General features: G+C 41.0%; 2 long non-coding RNA genes across 2 annotated transcripts; one reads left to right on the top strand and one right to left on the bottom strand.

The window, feature by feature from the left end:
- Positions 1–1,308: 1,308 nt before the first annotated feature.
- Positions 1,309–18,623, bottom strand: LOC141359523 (uncharacterized). The gene is made up of 3 exons (XR_012366019.1): positions 18,578–18,623; positions 17,934–17,978; positions 1,309–1,452 (listed from the first exon to the last, which is right to left on the bottom strand). It is a non-coding gene; the product is annotated as an uncharacterized lncRNA (long non-coding RNA).
- LOC129431199 (uncharacterized) lies at positions 13,456–14,417 on the top strand. The gene is made up of 2 exons (XR_012365948.1): positions 13,456–13,685; positions 14,122–14,417. It is a non-coding gene; the product is annotated as an uncharacterized lncRNA (long non-coding RNA).
- Positions 18,624–18,992: the final 369 nt, after the last annotated feature.

An 18,992-nucleotide genomic window follows, 5' to 3' on the forward strand; every position in this document is an offset into this window, starting at 1 on the left:
CGCACTGTTTCAGTATTAATCAGCAAACAAAGAAAACATCATTAACAAAAAGTTAATACAACCAGGGAAAAAACTAGCAAGCCAAAGACAAGGCTCAAGAGCCCAACTAAAACGAACACTAATCACAATAATGGTGACTTAAAATGAAACAAAACATCAACATCTAAACTTATATATAATAGATATATAATATATAATAAATATATAATATATAATAAATATAATAAAATAATATAAATATAAAAAATAAATATAATAAAATGCAATGTTTCTCTATCATTTACATAACAATTAAACAAGTCAATATAATAAACAGTTGTTGTTTTAAACATTGTGTGACTGTGAACATTAAAACATGACATTGTCATAACGTTTAAAAATGGTCAAATGTAACATTCCTCTAACGTTGAGACAACACAAAAACGTTCTTAGAACGTCAAGAAAACTGGACACTTTTAACGTTGGCAGAACGTTTTTGGGAACGTAAAGAACTTTCAGGGAACGTTCTTAGAACTTGTTTCTGTTAGCTGGGTGATCACTTGATAATCTCTTACTGCAGTCATTTTTATTTCAGACACACTGAAGAAAATACAATCATCAATAATCTCATGTAAATGTTTTCTTTAAATGGATAGTTCATCCAAAAAATAAAATTCTGTCATCATTTACTCATCCATGTTGTTCTAAACCTGTATGCATTTCTTAATGATGGTAAACACACAGCATATTGTAACCATTGACTTCCATAGTAGGATGTGGAATTATAAATATGATGGAATTGAATGGACACCGTCAACTGTGTGCTTACCATCATTTATCAAAATATCTTCATCATTTAACACAATACTTCTAAATATTTTTTTCCTACTATGGAAGTCAGTGGTTACAATTAGCTGTGTGCTTACCTTTATTTGTTAAAATATCTTATTTTGTGTTCATCAAAAAAAAAAAAGAAACTCAAACAGGTTTAGAACAACAAAGCCTAAATGATGACAGAATTTTCAGTTTTGAGTGAACTATCCCTTTAATAATATTTTGTGTCAATTTGTGTTCAGAGCATCATCACTCTTTATGAACATTCACAGTTAAAATAAATAATGTTAATAACTAAACTCATCTACTCACCATACAAAGCAACACCGAATTTTCTCTCTTTGTTCTCGCTGCTGTTCTTGATCTGTACTTTATAAACTCCAGAGAGTTCAGCTCTCATGTTTTTAATGGTGAGATCTCCGGTCTGATGATTTATCTCCAGTCTGTATTTAAATCTCTCATCAGTTTTATATAATGTAGATTTATCTTTGCCTCCAGTATATTCAGCTATAGTCATATCTTCAAACATCCACAGTATCTCATCATCTCTCTGGATTTCAGTAACACAAGTGTCTAAAGTCACAGATTCCCCCAACTTTCCTGTTCTGATCATCTCTTCATTTATATCAGCAGCACATACTGGAGATGAGAGAAAAATGATTTTACTCATCAGATTAAATATAAAGACAGCTATCTGATCTCTGACACATCTGAGAGAAACTTTATATTAAAGTACTCAAGTTTTACTGACTGAAAACATAAATCCACATCAGATGCTCAGGAACTATAAATTGACAATTTAGTTTTATACATTTTCTTTATACACATTGACCCAGATTATGAACAACTCTTTAAATTATTTTAAGCTCTTGATTTTGGCAGCATCTAGCAGTAAGTTTGTGATTTGCAACCAACAGCTCAGTCCACTACGCGCTCACTCTTTCGAGGAGACAGAAATGCAAAATATGTTTCTGCTTCAGATGCTTTGAATGAGTTTATAATAAAAAAAGACACTCATGTTCCCTTTCAGTCGGTCACTACGACGTCACGTCGTGACCGACGAATTGGGAACCGCTTCGCGGGTGACCTATCTGCTTCGAGAAACCTTTAAAACGCCAATGAACTTGGCATGCAGATAATTGCATCTGCCGGCGCCGCCCCGCCGCATAGGTATTTAATGAGCGGCAGGTGCAGTTATCAAATCAGCTTTTTAGCTTCGAAAGCTGGCAGTGACACTGCTCACGAGAAGCTGCTCTAAATCTAAGGAATAGATCTCTGTGTGTCAGTTGGTTGGGCGAAGGCACCACAGCGAGGCTCGCGAGTGTTTCCACCTCTTTCTTTTTCACTCTCTTTTATTTGAGTGTGTGCGTTCTCCTCCCTGTGTGCTTCATCAACTACACAGCTAAAAGAGTGATTTCCCCTAAAAGAGCTGCAGTTGAACTTGCGTCTTTTTAAAGACAGCCGTTCACTGCTCACGGGCGTTAAAGCGTCTTTTTAAAGATGTCTTTTCGTCCGTGTTCAACTTCTGGATGCGGCAAGTACATGGGTCCTCGCGATGGACACGATCGTTGTCTCTCATGTCTGGGTCTCCAGCATGCTGAGGCGGCTTTCGTGGGAGGGACATGCTCCGCTTGCGAGAGCCTGACTCTTGCGGATCTGCGGGGTTGTGTGGCGTTTCTCCGGGAACGCCGCCCTCCGTTGCTGATCACCGCCAAGAAGGCGGCTGTGAAGCTACGGAGAGACGACCTCCGCCTCACGGTGCTGAATCGGCAAGCTGGTTCGTCCAGCGGCTCTCAGCGACCGGATCCGCACCCATCTGCGGTTCCGATGGAGACGGAGAGCGCGCGTTCTGCGTCGCTGTCGGCCTCTGTTGGACCGCCCGAGGAGTCCTTGTCTGTCGTAACATCAGAGGGGGGGCCGTCATTTTCAGACGTGGATCCGGATCCTCTCCCTCCTTCGGGAAGGGTTGCGGTTCCCGATCTGGATCCAGAGATGACGGCCATGCTCGCTCGGGCTGCGGAGACGGTCGGGTTGGAGTGGAGAGCTCCTCCCCCTCCCGTACCGTCCCGCCTAGACGATTGGTACTTTGGGGCTGCACGGGCTTCACAGTCTTCCCCACCGGTACCTTTCTTTCCCGAGGTGCATGATGAGCTGACTCGGACGTGGAAAACCCCGTTTTCCTCCCGGAACCGTCCGTATCAGCCATCACCCCTCACCTCCCTCGATGGGGGGGCCGCTAAAGGGTATGCCGGTATCCCGACAGTGGAGCGTTCGGTAGCGATGCAGTTGTGTCCTGCCGGCGTCTCCTACTGGAAGGACCGTCCTGCCCTTCCCTCACAGGCCTGCAGGCATTCGTCAGCTCTGACGGAGTCTGCATACCAGGCTTGTGGGGAGGCGGCCTCTGCCATACATGCCATGGCTTTGTTGCAGGTTCATCAGGCTAAGGCTCTGAAGGATCTGCACGAGGGAGGTCACGATTCGGCGGTCTTTAAAGACCTGCGTGCGGCTACGGATCTGGCGCTACGTGCGACCAAGACCACCGCACAAGCCGTCGGTCGTGCTATGTCCACCTTGGTGGTCCAGGAGCGCCACCTCTGGCTGTGCCTTGCGGACATGCGGGATGCCGACAAAACCCGGCTTCTAAACGCCCCGGTGTCCCAGGCCGGCCTGTTCGGCAGGGCGGTGGACGACTTCGCACAACAGGTCTCCGCCACCCAGAAGCAGACTGAGGCTCTTACCAACATCATGCCGCGTCGGAAGAGACCAGCACCTGCCCCGTCGACGTCGGCACCTCAGTCTGCCCCTCGCCGAGGGCGTCCTGCAGCGGCGGCCGCCTCCGTTCCTCATCGGGGCCGTCCAAGAAAGCGAGGAACCGGCCGTCAGCAGCCCGCCCCGCCCGCTCAGCCTGCTAAGCCTGGTGGAAAGCGAAAATCTAAGCGGCCCTGAGATGGGCGACCTGGAGGTGGAGGGGATCGCTCTTCGGGAGATGGTGAACGCACCACTCCCCCCCCCCGGAGGAGGACCGGGTGGGGAATCTTTGGTTTTCATTAATTTCCGTTCCGCCGGCTTTTCAGCCGGCACCCACAAAACCACAAAAAGAGCGAATTCCTCTTCCTCCTCCAGGTCATCAGAGGCAGTCGGGTGTGACGGATGGGGTCATAACCCTACGTCCTCCCCCTCCTCTCTCGCCAACGGATGTGTTAAGCGCACCGAGATATCTTCATCAGAGTCTTCCCTGCGCAGCCATCCATCAGCGGAGTCAGGTGAGTGCTCATTCTCACAATACACATGTCAACGCAGCCCAAGAGAGCGCGTCATCGAGCACCGCCGTTCCGCTCGCCGCGGGTACTACGATTGTGCCGTTAATTCCCCTCGCCCGGTATCTGGAAGCTTGGCAGCAACTTCCCAGTCCGTCGCGCTGGCTTTTACGCACGATCCGTCTTGGCTATGCGATACAATTCGCCCGGCGACCTCCCAAATTTACAGGCATCCGTTTCACTATAGTGAAACCCGCCGATGCGCACGTACTACGTGCAGAGATTGCTGTCTTATTGGCGAAAGACGCGATTCAGCCGGTTCCTCCAGCCGAGATGAGGTCAGGGTTTTACAGCCCTTACTTTATAGTACCCAAGAAAAGCGGCGGGTTGCGACCGATCCTGGATCTGCGCGTTCTGAATCGAGCACTTCACAAGATGCCGTTCAAAATGCTTACGCAGAAAACCATATTTCAATGCATTCGCCCACAGGATTGGTTTGCAGCCATCGACCTGAAGGACGCGTACTTTCATGTCTCAATACTTCCCCGGCACAGGCCGTTTCTCCGCTTTGCGTTCGAGGGAAGAGCATATCAGTACAAAGTCTTACCGTTCGGGCTCTCTCTCTCTCCCCGCGTCTTCACAAAAGCAGAGGGCGCTTTAAAGCCTCTCAGAGAGAGCGGTGTTCGCATCTTGGCATATCTCGACGATTGGCTCATTATAGCACAGTCGCATCAAATGCTTTGCACTCATCTAGATCGCGTGCTCAAACACCTCGCCCGTCTCGGTCTTCAGGTCAACCGAGAGAAGAGCAAACTGTGCCCGACACAGAAGATCTCTTTTCTCGGCATGGAATTGGATTCGGTCAATCTTACAGCACGCCTCACGGAGGCGCGCGTTCAGTCGATTCTGGCTTGCTTGAATACGTTTTCGGGCAAGACTGCGGTCCCTCTGAAACAGTTTCAGAAATTACTGGGGCATATGGCTGCAGCCGCGGCTGTAACACCGCTCGGTTTGCTGCATATGAGACCGCTTCAGCATTGGCTTCACGACCGAGTCCCGAGGAGAGCGTGGCTAACCGGCTTTCACCGTGTCACGATCACACCGAAATGCCGTCTCACTTTCACCCCGTGGTCAGACCCAGCGTTTCTCAGGGCGGGGGTGCCACTGAGACAGGTCTCCAGACATGCAATAGTATGCACAGATGCCTCCAACACGGGGTGGGGAGCCACGTATGGCGAGCTTGCAGCTTCAGGAGTATGGACATCACCCCAGCTGCATTGGCACATAAATTGCCGAGAACTGTGGGCTGTATATCTTGCGCTCGTCCGTTTCAGCAGCGAGTTGAGAGGCAAAGATGTATTAGTTCGCACAGACAACATTGCGACTGTTGCGTATATCAATCGCCAAAGCGGAGTGCGCTCTCGTCACATGTCGCATCTCGCCCGCCATCTCCTCTTTTGGAGTCAGAAGAATCTGAGGTCTCTTCGTGCCATTCACATCCCGGGGTCGCTCAACGCAGCGGCAGACGCGCTTTCCCGAGCAGCGCGCCCCGGCGAATGGCGACTCCACCCTCAATCGGTCCAGCTGATTTGGAGACGTTTCGGCAGAGCGCAGATAGATCTGTTTGCATCTTCAGAAACAACCCACTGTCGCCTATTCTATTCACTGAACGAGGGATCACTCGACGTGGATGCATTGGCGCACAGCTGGCCGAGAGGTCTTCGCAAATACGCATTTCCCCCAGTGCGCCTCATTGCACAGACATTGTGCAAAGTCAGGGAGGACGAGGAGAAAATTCTTTTAGTTGCTCCATATTGGGCCACCAGGAGTTGGTTTCCAGAGCTCACTCTCCTCGCGACAGCCCCTCCCTGGAGGATTCCCCTGAGGAGGGACCTTCTGTCTCAAGAAGGGGGCACATTATGGCACCCCCGTCCCGATCTGTGGAACCTCCATGTGTGGTCTCTGGATGGGGCGCGGAGGTTGTAGGTGATTTACCCCAGGCGGTATCTAACACCATCGCTGCAGCGCGAGCGCCGTCTACGAGACAGGCGTATACGCTGAAATGGAACCTGTTTGTTGTTTGGTGTACTTCTCAACGAGAGGACCCCCGAGAATGCCCGATCAGTATTGTGCTTTCATATCTCCAGCACCGTTTGGAGAAGAGGCTGTCACCATCTACTATTAAAGTAGATATCGCGGCAATATCCGCGTATCACGCACCCATAGACGGTAGATCTGTGGGTCAGCACGATCTGGTCATTAGGTTTTTAAGAGGTGCACGGAGGCTGAATCCTTCGCGTCCTCCCTCTATTCCTCCTTGGGACCTGTCCATGGTGCTGAATGCTCTCAGGGACTGCCCGTTCGAGCCTCTGCAGACGGTGAGTGTCAAGTTTCTCACTATGAAAACTTTGATGCTCCTCACACTGGCTTCTATTAAAAGGATAGGGGATCTTCATGCATTTTCGGTCAACGATTCGTGCCTTCAGTTCGGGCCGGCTGAATCCAGCGTTACACTGAGACCCCGGCCGGGCTACGTGCCTAAAGTTCCCACCACTCCCTTTAGGGATCAAGTGGTGAACTTACAAGCACTGCCTTTGGAAGAGGCAGACCCAGCTATGGCTTTGTTATGTCCTGTACGTGCACTACGTGTGTATGTGGATCGCACTCAAAGCTTTCGGACCTCAGAGCAGCTCTTTGTCTGTTACGGTGGTCAGCAGAAAGGGAGAGCTGTCACTAAACAGAGGATGTCTCACTGGATTGTAGACACAATCGCCCTGGCTTATGAGAAACAGGGCATTCCTTGCCCTTTTGGTTTGAGAGCCCATTCAACCAGAAGTGTGGCTTCATCTTGGGCTTTGGCTCGTGGTTCCTCGCTTTCAGATATTTGTAGAGCTGCTGGCTGGGCGACACCTAATACGTTCACTAGATTCTACAGTGTTCGTGTTGAGCCGGTATCCTCTCGAGTTCTCTCGTCAGATCAGTGAGAACATCGAGGAACGGCTCCTGTGTCGGCTTGGAGCCTTTCTTTTTGGCTGCGCAGAAACCGCACCATTATGGAAGGCCATTAAGGCAAAAACGTTACAAAAAATGTTTTTTGTCTTTTTCCACCGCTTGGTGGCCGATGTTGCGGAGCATCGGCTGCCAGCCTCTCACTGGATGTATTCTTGACTATCTGGGTGAGGCTAGCGCCCACATTGCGCCCCCTAGTGGTTTCTTTGTGAGTATTTCCGTGGAAAGTTTATGATTTACCACGTTTCCCTTAGCGGAGTTTGTTCCGCGCCTCTAGTGTTGCTAAGAGAGTGTATTTTTTAGAGACTTCGTGTCTTTTTTTCTATCACCTTAGTGGTAGACCCCTAGAGGGTTTTTCTTCCGCAGCGATCTTAGTCCCGCCTGACGAGTTCGCTTCCCAGTTCGCCTAGTCACTATCGTGGGTTAAGGAACAAGTAGTGACCGGCCTCTGCTTCAACCCCATTTCCGTTCCCTTAAAGAGGAGAGTCGGAGGGTTTACGCAGGCACTGGAAGGGTCAGCTTCAGTGGCGCTTTGGTAGGGATTCCCAATTCGTCGGTCACGACGTGACGTCGTAGTGACCGACTGAAAGGGAACGTCTCGGTTACATATGTAACCCTCGTTCCCTGAAGGAAGGGAACGGAGACGTCACGTCCCGTCGCCACAGTTTGCTGTTCCACTGCTGATATCGGCCGGACACTTTTCTTTCTGTCCAGCTTTCTCAGCAAAAAATAGCTGATTTGATAACTGCACCTGCCGCTCATTAAATACCTATGCGGCGGGGCGGCGCCGGCAGATGCAATTATCTGCATGCCAAGTTCATTGGCGTTTTAAAGGTTTCTCGAAGCAGATAAGTCACCCGCGAAGCGGTTCCCAATTCGTCGGTCACGACGTGACGTCTCCGTTCCCTTCCTTCAGGGAACGAGGGTTACATATGTAACCGAGACGTTCACAAGATACTGCCAAGACACTTAACACTAAACTCTGATACACATGAGATTAAGTGAATATCTGTTAAACACGAGCATCTCAAACACGAGCATCCATAAACCTCTTCGAAGTGTATTTTTGACATGATGCACATAGGTTCACATGATGCGCCAAACACATATTTTGACTAGGGGTGCACCAAAATTTCAACCACCGATTGTTTTGAACAAAGCAGGAAGTAAAGCGCGCTCTTAACCCTACTGAAAAATCCAGCTAAAACCAGCATAAGCTGGTAGCTGGTTTTAGCTGGTTTAAGGTGATTTACGCTGGTCCTCCCAGCCTGGTATTCCAGCATGACCAGCTAAGTCCAGCTAGACCAGCTTAAAATGTGACCAAAACACAGCTAGACCAGCTTGCTACACCAACAAAACCAGCTTCCTACACCAGCAAAACCAGCTAAAACCAATCTGGGGACCAGCTAAAACCAGCTCACCAGCTTATGCTGGATTTTTCAGTAGGAAACATGAAACTCATTGTTATGTTAAGTCTGTGTTTTATTCGTTTGGTGCATAATGACACACAGCCCTTTAACATGCATCATATTACTAGTTGATCTGTTGTGTGTGCAGCTCAAACATTCATGGCAGTGCACAACTGTGTTTTGCTGAAGCTGAATAGACTATGGGCTCTATCTTACACACGGCGCAATGCAGCGCAATGCAGCGCAATGCGCGACGCAAGTGTCTTTCGCTAGTTTCCACCCTAATTTTCACGTTTAGCGCCGCGTTGTTTAAATAGCAAATGCATTTGCGCCCCCTTTGCGCCCATGGGCGTTCTGGTCTGAAAAACGAGATGTGTTCAGGCGCATTGTTGGCGTGTTGCTATTTTGAGGCAACTAAAATAGACTACGCCATTGACCAACAAAAACCTGGTCTAAAGTCTAAAGTCAATGGCGCTAATATGTTTTATGTTATTTAAAGAGCGCATTAGTAATATGCGCCTATAAACGGGAGGACAACGCGGGTTTGCTTATCACAAAGTACATGAATGCGCAGCAGCACAAAAATGCTTTTAAATATGAAAGATTAAAGGATTGAATGTAAAAGATTATTATTGAGTCTCTTGGACATAAATGAGGACTAATTATGAGACGTTAAAAGGCACAAAAAGCTGCTTCACCTGTAGCCTGGTAAGAAAATAAATGCTTTGCTTTAAACAAATGCATCTGTTTTTAAATGTTTTTAAATGCTACCTCACGGATTTATTGTATATGATGTACCTGTGGATATGGTGAGATGAGAAACATTTTTAAGTAATGCTAAAAAACCTCTTTGCTAAAAAAACGCTGTCCAAAGTGCTGAAACGTGAGGAGAGTCGTTTGTAAATTCTTTATTTCCTGTTTGTTACAAATAAAGTATTGTTAGAGTACAAACCTTCTCTTACATACTTGTAAATTATTTTTTAATGATATTGGATAGGCATACATTTAAAGCAATTACAACCCTGCTTTTTTACTTCCATGACTAAAAGAAAACGGGTTTTAAAGGTTTTAATACAAAATTTACAATTTCAATACAAGTGAAAAACAACACAATTATTTAACATTAATCTTAAACTGGGGATCTTCTTCCTCCGCTTAGTTTTTCTGTTTACAAAGTCAGTCATCTAAATAGGGATTAGATATAGCGCCAGCGCAACAGCCTTTTAAAGGGGATGAGAGGTGACACTCTCATTGGTTTATTGAACATTAAGCCCAAAATACTCCCATTACAATATGACCAACCCTTTTCGACCATGCGCTCGGCGCACAAACCATTTTTCACGTCGTTAAATTAGCAAAAGTTGATTCGGACATGCCCATTTAGACGTTGCGCTGTGCGCTTTAGACAATGCGCTTAGATCGTTAAAATATTTATAACTATATCGTTCATACAGTATCCTCATTCATCATACAAGCACTGAAGGGCCGTTCACATTATAACGATAACTATAACGATAACTATATCATCGTCCACATCACCAAACAATACGTTTATGCTAATTCGCTCACGGCACTCGCGCAAATCACTTGCCTTTAATATTGCTTGTAATAAAAACTTTTGCAGATGTCCTCAACACGCTGCGTTTCACGTAACTCTAAACAGTGAATCTAATAGTTTGTGTAATCTCTTACCTTTTGGCATAACAGTTAGTTAATGTAATAGATTAAAAAGCATTACGTAGTCAATTTTCACAGCAACTGGAGGTAATCTAATGTTATAGAGCTCAGCAATGAGCTTCACTGTCATTTTAAGTGGCCGTGCACTTGAAGTTGGTTTATCCTTCATCAGGTGGGAAAAATCGCTCAGAAAGTGATCCAAATGATGTCGTTCATTGTATCTGTATCGTTATAGTTTTGGTGTGAGCTCCGCTATTCTGAATGAATGAATGAATTTTTATTCTTTTCTTTTTTTCTTCTTCAGAACATGATCATTAGTAACCAAACATATTATAACAGAAAATGGACAAATAAAAAATCTCAACATGTTCAAAAGAAATGAAAAAAAAAAAACAAGAACGGAGAAGGAAGAAGCATAGCTTATATTTACCTTCCCCTTTTACACAACTAGCTTTGAAACAGCTACTATTTACTCTTGCAAAATATCATGATTTATCCTATTGAGAAAAAGCTTAATCATTTGAAGTACATTTATCTGAAAATAACTCACACAATATAATATAAAAAATAATAATTTAAATATATACATAATGGCAAGAAACAAACTATATGATGTTCAGATCAACCACTTAAAGAGGAAATGAAATATTTGTCCCATATTCAACTTAATTTATATAATTTTCTAATACAGACATTTTAAACCTTCTTTTGAATTGCACAATATGTTTGCTTTCCTTAATTGTTGCAGGTAAATTATTCCACAGCCTCACCCCGTTGACAGATATGCACATGCTTTTGAGTGTAGTACGTGCCATTGATTGAGAGAGATTTCCTCTCCTTCTTAAATTATATCTACTATCTCTTTCCTTAAACCATTTTTGAATATTACTAGGGAGTACTTTATTTTTAGCTTTATACATAATTTGTGTAGTCTTAAGATCTACTATGTCTTTAAATTTTAATGTTTGTAATTTTAAAAATAAATCATTTGTATGTGCATAATAGCCAACATTGCAAACTATTCTCATTACCCTTTTCTGCATGGTGCATATTGTCTTTAGATTGGTTTTATAGGTATTGCCCCACACCTCTGTACAATAATACAAATAAGGAAGAAAAAGCGCGCAATATAAAGTATACATTGTTTCCTGGTTCAATATATGTCTCACTTTACACAGTATACCGGTAATCTTTGCCAGTTTAGAACTGATGTGATTAACTTGTGGTTTCCAGCTGAGCTTATGGCCGATTATTACTCCCAGAAAGGAATTTTCATAAACTCTTTCTAATCTGGTATTATCACACAGTACTTCAATAATTAAATCTTCAGGAATTCTTTGTTTCCCAAAAATCATAAATTTAGTTTCTTTATATTAAGAGATAATTTATTTAAATCAAACCACAATTTAAGCTTAACCAACTCTTGAGAAACAGTCTTCATCAGATGTTGGAGATTCTCTCCTTCACAAAATATATTTGTATCATCTGCAAAGATTATGAATTTCAACAAATCAGAAGTTTTAACAATATCATTTATGTATAATATAAATAATTTTGGTCCTAGGATTGAACCTTGTGGTACACCATATAATGTATTTTGGAGCTTTGACTTTACCTCTCCCATCTGCACAAATTGTTGTCTATGTTCTAAATAGCTTTTTATCCAATTTAATCCTATTCCCCTAATTCCATACATTTCCAATTTTTTAAGCAAAATGTAATGATCTATTGTATCAAAGGCCTTTTTTAGGTCTATGAATACACCTATAGCAAACTTCTTGTCATCAATACTAGTTGTTAATTCTTCCACCAGATCAATTAGAGCCAGAGATGTACAACGATTTGCTCTAAAGCCATATTGACTATCAGTTAAAATCCCATATTTATCAATAAAACTGTCCAATCTGGTGGAAAATATCTTCTCCAGAATTTTAGAAAATTGGGGAAGTAATGAAATTGGCCTATAGTTAGTATAAATATTCTGTTCACCAGCTTTAAATAGGAACAACTTTAGCTATTTTCATCTTTGTGGGAAAAAAACCCAATTTCAGAGAAATATTAGAAATGTATACTATGGGATCTACTATTGCTACAATTACTTGTTTTATTAAAAACATGTCAATATCATTACTGTCTCTTGATGTCTTATTTTTAAAGTTATTAACAATATCAAGTACTTCAGTTTTATCGGTGTCTCTCAAAAAAATAGTTGCTGGATTTCTTTCTTCAAAGAATTGTGAGACATCAACCTCTTGCGGTGGAATTATCTCGTCAGCCAAATTTGGGCCTACACTCACAAATAATTCATTGAAGCCCGCCACGACCTCTTCCATGTTTTTAGTTCTATTACCCTTATCCATAAATTCATTTGGAAATCCAATACTTGTTTTTTCCTTCTGATAATAGAATTTAAAATGTTCCACGTACCCTTTATATTATTTTTATTGGTTTCCAGCAATCTACTATAATAATCTTTTTTACATTTTCTTAGCTTGTTAACACGCACCGGCCCGGCGGCGGGCCCTAGGGGGCGTTTTTACGTGTTTTTGTACTTTGTTTAACATCAAATATTCAATCAACAATCATAAACTTTGCATTATTTGAAAGTTTAAACACTCCAAATTCATGTTCTGAGCTTATTTTTGCAATCAATACACTGGTGTGGAAAAGATTAAATGAAATGCAGACGGAATGCATATAAAAAATTTTGTGGGTACTCACATGGCTTGCCATATGGTTCTGACAATTTCTGACAATTCCCAAAAACTTCAACGTACATTGCAAGGTAAGGGTCCACTCTTCAAAAAGCATCCCACGTTTTAATCCAAAACAATGAAAAATAGTGAGAAATCCAGCAATATCCTCCTTTGTTTACATCCGCGCGTCCGCAAAGTAAGATCGATCATGTTTATTTTCTATCAAATATCGATTTTTATCAGTGAAAATCCATCTCTTCCTGCTTCGTTAGACTGTTCAGATAAATATCCCGCCCTATTTTTCTGTTTTGTCCAATCAGAAAAGGTTTGACAACTCAAAATCTCATGCGATCAATGATTTGCCTAGATAGATGTCTTTCAGCTTGCCATAGGCTTTTGACTGGATTACACCAAAACAAAGCCAGCCAATGCATAGTGAGCAAAGCTTTGATTGACAGAGGAAGTAACCAATCATGAAACGATTACAAGGATTCAACTTACGTCAGTAAAGTGTACTTCTGCGCAAATCTACAGAAGCGCATGGAGAGAAATGCCCACGCCCCCTCCGTGCGCGTTTGTTTGTTTGGATAGCATAGCAGCCGGCTAAGCTCTCCGGAGCCGCTGAGAAACCTCTTCAAATGTTAGATATAACATCTCCATTGTGGATCGTGGACTACAGATGACTTTTTTGTGTTGAAAGTGTTTTGGAGAAGTTGATAAAGAGCATGATCGCGGATCAACAATGCAAGACTGGATGTAAACAAAGCGCGTCGTCGAGGAGAGATGGACCGGATTATGAGCTCAGCTGCGCTCGCTTGGATAAAGTAAGTGGATTCTTTTGTTGATTTACGTTACATTTCTTGTTTCATGTTAGCTGTTTTGATTATAAAGTAACACTGGAGATGACTAATATACGAGTTTTACATGGTTTCGTTTTTGTATGACATGTTATATAAATGCATCATATTTATAGCTATATGAATCAAATGCACAGAATATACAAACTAAAAACTAGAAAATAAGATATGTGGTGGAAAATATGAGTATTACCAGCTGAGAAATATAGGTTATTTGGCAAACATAAGACATTTGTAATTATAAATAAATATATTCATGTAATGTGTGTGTGTTTGTGTATATGTATTATGTTCATGTATATTACATCATAGTTTCCCATACAAATAGTTGTATGTCTCTAACTTTTGACTCAAACTAAAATCCTCTCTTGCTTTGTGTGTGATGTGATGTGATGTAAAACAGGACTTCAGCTGACACAGGAATACTGGAACCTGGAGTGCATTTATGAGCGACCATATTCAAAATAGCAAGTATTTTGTTATAATGTGCAAATGTTTTTTTCTGAAATAGTTTTTTCTATGTTCTTTGGTGGGCAGAGAAGTTCTGAATTGATATACATAATGTAATATGTAGTCCTGACTCATTTTCTTTTTATAATCATGTCATATTGTTATCATGTGTATATTTGGAGTTTCCAAGTGCACTTTTTCTGAAAGGACGCCTGGACTTTTTTGAAATAAAAGCTCACAGAAACAACATTTTTTGGAGTATCATTCTCAAATTTGAATCACAGCATGGTCAGACATTCAGTTCACCTATATGGTGTCCCCAGGTGTCTCACATGACCATTTCATACCTTTTTTGCTAAGTGAATGTTATTTAAAGAAAAACGGAAGTCATTTAATGTATATTTTACCTTGTTTTACTCTGTTTCTTTACTACTCTGAGTTGTTATGACTATTAGGCAACAATATGTCAAGTGTCTAGTTTCAAACAAGACCAGAATTATGAATATAGACCATAGGGTTTAAGAGCTGCAGATGTTTTAGTTTGGAGTTGTCGTTTTTCAGAAAATGCTCAAAAATATAAGTGCTAGCTAACAGGTTAAGATAACTGTTAATTTATTTTTATATGTTTTATATTTAATTTCTTTCTCTTCAGTTCTGTACTTAACAAAGTCTTTATATAAAGTATTCTTTTTTTTACAGGCATTCATCAGACCCCTTGTAACCCAGGGTTTATGTGGATGTTTAGATGTTATCTCTGATTGTTGGATTGGACAATTTTTATGATATAAAGTCAAAAAGGTATTTAGAAATGAGTTATAATGAGTTCCAGTCTTGAGCTAGCAAATCATTTTTTAATTTATTTAAGGAGTGATCTGTTCTTAATCTCCTCTGTATATTTATTTTGCTGGTATTTAAATTATCATGTTTACATTCATGGAATACAAATATTGGCAGATGGTCAGTAATATCATTTATTAACAATCCACTTTCTAAATTACTACTCATATTATTTGTTAAAATATTATCTATTACTGTTGCTGAGTGGGTGGTAATTCTGCTCGGTTTAGTTATACATGGATATAGGCCTGTACTATATATTGCATCTTTATAAAACGGTTAGTTCCAATCCTTGATTCTGATTGGTCAATAGGTGTTCTTTATTCACGATAAAACACTGCTATGACCGCTTCACCCAACGGTTCTATTTAATATCACTGCGCCCTTAGCAACACCCTTAGCAACACATTAACATATAATGAGACAAAGTCTGAGAACAGTTTGTTGTTTTTATTTGAGCTTTCATGTTGTTGTTCGCAGTCAGGGACTATTTTTTCTAGCGGAAGGAATGCTTTTATTAATTTAACTTCATGAAAGTTGCACTAATATTTTTTTTACTTTAATATTGTGTGGTAACCGTTTTATAAAAGCAATAAGGTACTCGAGGCAAGTGCTGTATCGTGAATAAGTAACGGCTGAAGGGGTTCGCGTCGTGCCTAACAACGCCCTTCAGCCGTTACTTATTCACGATACAGCACAGCCTCTCGTACCTTATTGCTTACATAAACTCTTCTATTGTAGGTTCTATTCTCTTTAATATAAAACGATTTTCAAAACTATATATTTTTTAATAGTTATCAATATAATGTGAACGGCCCTTAATTCCATACCTACTATCAATGCCAGACCTGTTATTATGTTCATAGTTATTAATACTAATTTAATAACTGTCTCAATGTATGGCAGCTTATTTGAAAGAGCAGTTTCAGCCACTGCTTACAGCTAACCATATGTGATCAAATTATGGGGACAGACTTTGCTGTGATGCATCCCTAACGTTACCTGGGGTAAAATGATGGGGACAGACTTTGCTGTTGGGAGTCTCTCCTTCGCTTGTTCAACTCATCTGTCTCCTTCATTTCATGTTTTCTGACAGTCGGTATCGCATAAAAACTAATTCCGGGGTTCTTTTGCTGTTGTTAGAACATCCGTGTATTACATCACACACCATCGCGCGGTTTTAAAAAAATTACACCGATAATACCATGCATAATACCCACGCTGCCGCGCTTGTCAATTGACAGACTGACAGTTCTATGTCAACAATATGGCCGCCGCGAACATTGATGACGTAGATCGAATAACCCCTATACAGTTTGTACAGTATAAAAACCATTAAAAACGGTTAGTTCCAATCCTTGATTCTGATTGGTCAATAGGTGTGCTTTATTCACGATAAAACACGGCTATGACCACTTCACCCAACAGTTCTGTTTATCACTGTGCCCTTAGCAACCACACGTATCAGTTTGTTGTTTTTATTTGAGCTTTCATGCATATTACACATTGGAACCACTGATCTATATAAATGACTGGATTGCGCATGACGTCATAACTGTGAAGTCACCGCGCCGCCATGTTGGTATACCCAAACATTCTATTAAATCAATGAACGCGATCAGATTTTAATGATAAAACATCACTTTACTAGTCGTTTTTATATGTGAAGTTACCCTGTACATTATTACAACACAAACGTCCTAAGCATGTACATAGTTATTTGCTGAAAGTTGTACATTTTAGTTTTTAATCAGTTATTATACATTCATCTTCATTACAGTATCAGATCAGCAGACAGACCGCAGCATTTAGTATTAATGACAAACGTGCTCAATCTGAAATCTAAATAAATAATCATACTTTGTACCGTATGTGCATGCAATAATTTGCTGGTTTTATGTTATCTAAACTTACAAGTTACCTAAACTTATTTAGAGAAATAACGCTGACCGTATAGCTGAATGTCAAAAAAAACTTTATTTATACCCGTGTCATTAACAGGACGCAGCAGACACTCACCTTAATGTTTTTTTATAAATCCATTTTCCTGCCCGATTAAAGCATAAACATTGCAAATAACACCAGAAATAACAGTTAGTTTACTTACACATATCCTAAAAATAATCTTGCGTGACTGATACGCTGTAAAGCGGGTGAATTTAAAACATGATTTTGAATTGAAGTGAATGACGCCGTCTGCCGGTTGGGTATACCAAGATGGCGGCTCGAACTCTGCGCTGGCTTCACCTCACGCAGTTACGTCAAGCGTTCTATGCGCAATCCAGTCATTTATATAGATCAGTGATTGGAACACATTTTTGTTCATGGTCAGGGACTATTTTTTCTAGTGGAAGGAATGCTTTTTATTATTATTGATTTAACTTCATGAAAGTTGCACTAATATTTTTTTTACTTTTATATTGTCGTGCTTCGCGTCGTGCCTAACAACACACTTCAGTCGTTACTTATTCACAATACAGAACAGTCTCTCGTACCTTATTGCTTACTTACGTCTATGGAATGTCCATGGGTTGGCAAATAAGTGTGTGTGTGTGTGTGTGTGTGTGTGTGTGTGTGTGTGTGTGTGTGTGTGTGTGTGTGTGTGTGTGTGTGTGTGTGTGTGTGTGTGTGTGTGGGCGTGTGTGTATAAAAATATAAAGAGAAAAGTTTAAAGTTTTTAAAAGAAGTCATTTTCGGCTTCCATTTCGGGTTTCAGCCCAGAATTTTCATTTCGGTGCATCACTAATTTTGACATAAGGCACAAACTTGACACTGTTTTGACAAGCTTTGCATTTGTGTCTCCTTGGAAAAGAAGTAACCGATTGACACTGTCTATAGTAGATGTTGTGGTCTGAGACAACATATAGAGACAAATCATTTTTAAATATTTCTTAAAAGAGTCATATATAAAGATGAACTGAATCTAACCTGAGTCCTGCTGCTTCGGAGTGTTTTTATCAACTTTGGCTGTTACTGTAAAACAAAAATCATACAATCAGTTAACAGAGTTACTTTATAAAGAATCAAATTTTTAATTTTCACCGGCTGCATTTCCATCTGTTTAATTAAGCAATGTGAATATGAGCATAAATATGTCTAGTTTAATTGTAATCAATGTCAAGAAAATTATGATTCAGGAAACCTTCATTCTGATTGGCCAGTGGCGATATACGCAGATAACAACCACCTGAAATTAATACCACAGCCTCATCCAGGTACTGTGATTCATCTTAACAGGTGTAATTTAATACATACAAATAAATTCAAATCTATATTATTAATAACAAACAAATGAATAAATCAAATGTATTTTCATCTCATGGTAAGGTTGTGAATTGCAACCAATGGTTAAGTCCACAGCTCACCCCTCCTTTTAAAGTATATAGAGAAGCTACGTTAGCTGACACACGACAAAGATGTCAATATACATAGAGACAAATATTTTCTGCACTAAAACAGACATTTTATAGATCAGCTGTCAAATCTATTTATAAATATTTCTTAAAATCAATCAAACTCAATTCATATTGATTTGTGAGTCAGAAAGATTTGATAGATGAACTGAATCTTACCTGAGTTCTGTGTCTTCTGAGTGTTTTCATTAACTGTGTCTGTTACTGTAACACACAAAACAACAATCATCCAATTAGTTATAGGATTCACCAGCTGTATTTACATCAGTTTAATGTAAAATGTTTTTCAGCAAAATAATCACAACCTGTAGTACCATCTTTCACAAGTGGAGCACTTCTTATAGGTGTAATTTAAACAAAACCTTAAATATATTGACACAACTTTTTTACCAGTTTATTTTAATTCCCTCACATATGTAATTGTTTCATTCTGAACAGATTTCTACAAAATAATCCCTTTAAACAGAGACCAATCTCTATTTTAACATTTACTATACTGTGTGTTTACAATAATGAATATGAGACTTTTAGATATTTTACTTTTACACTATATAAAACATACAGTTACTACAAC

Source organism: Misgurnus anguillicaudatus, chromosome 23 (genome assembly GCF_027580225.2).
Source record: "Misgurnus anguillicaudatus chromosome 23, ASM2758022v2, whole genome shotgun sequence".
Lineage (NCBI taxonomy): Eukaryota > Metazoa > Chordata > Actinopteri > Cypriniformes > Cobitidae > Misgurnus > Misgurnus anguillicaudatus.